Here is a 1,422-nt window from a genome sequence, read left to right on the forward strand (position 1 = left end):
AATATTTTCCGCACTTTCACAATGTAATTAATATTATTTTCTTTTACGTCTATTTTTTCTTAAAAAATATGAAATACCGAAAATAAAGGTTGTAGATTATGGAGATATTAATGATATGGTAGTTGGGTTAATTGTAAAATAAACAAGAGGCGCAAGCGCTAAAGTTTCTGCCGAATTTGATGATTTCAAGATATTAAATGTGTCGTAGTTTAGAGATCTATGAAGTTGAGTTTGTGAGATATGAAATGTTTGTTTAGAAGTTTTATAATTTCTAAGAATATATTTATGATTGTTCAATTTGCATTGTGCAAAAAAATAATAACCATAAAATAGGGTTGAATTAAAAATAAATATGAATATTATACTTTCAATTGCTTCCTTCAAAAGATATGTAAAAGTTTTGCTTAATTAAATGTTCTAAAGAGCAAAAGTAAGGAAAGTTTTAGAAATCTGAAGATTTTTTTAATTACTAAAATCACACTTATGCACACGAGTAGATTTTTTTGTACATGCAATTTAATGTAATATTTTCAAATCTTCAGAATCTTGGAAGCTGTGAGAATTTGAGAACTTTGTTATAGTAGAGTTATTGCATGATGTGGACATAATAAAGTTTTTCAAACTTCGTATTTTTTTTAGTAATGTAAATATAAAATACATGCATGAGAATTTTTTGAAAACCAATTTAATAAATAAATAAAGCATAATTTCTATTTAAATTGACTAATTACTAATTTACCAATTACTTTGACATTTAATTGACCTTATAAAATAGCGTGGGAAGCACTCAAACGAGTATCGAAGAAGGGATAAAAAACAAAGGTATTAAATTTACTTCCTGACTAATGCATAAAAATAAATAAACATAAATTAATTTAAAAATAATATTTATGCTTTAAAAAACAAAATACACTTATAAAAATATCAATATAATAAAAATTATATATGTTAAATAAATGTATAATCTAATAAAATTATATATATATATATATAAATTTTTTTTTAAAATCTATTAAAAGCATTCGTTTAGATATGTAAAAATAAATATAATTAAATTCTAATTTAAATTATATATAAATTAAAATTAAAATAAATATGAAATTAAAGCGTATAAAAAATAATTTTTAAAATTTGACAATTTAAAAGAGTTAAAATGTTATATTTGATTAAAATATCTATATTTGAATAACATTTTACAAATGAAAAAAATAAATATCAATTAAAACTATTATCTTCTTTTAAAAAGTTTAACCACTTGTCACAAATGTGGAAAAGATAAGATTGAAATTAATGCATTCATTAATAGAGATAAAGTTGCAATTAATCCTTGCATTAATAGAGGTGTTCAAAAAATAGTTGTATTTTTGTTGAAGGAAAATGAATTTTTTCATTGCTTTTTTCATCATGAGCCAATAAGATTTC

This window comes from Cupressus sempervirens, chromosome 9, assembly GCF_028749045.1.
Source record: "Cupressus sempervirens isolate cs-2001-9-10 chromosome 9, ASM2874904v1, whole genome shotgun sequence".
Lineage (NCBI taxonomy): Eukaryota > Viridiplantae > Streptophyta > Pinopsida > Cupressales > Cupressaceae > Cupressus > Cupressus sempervirens.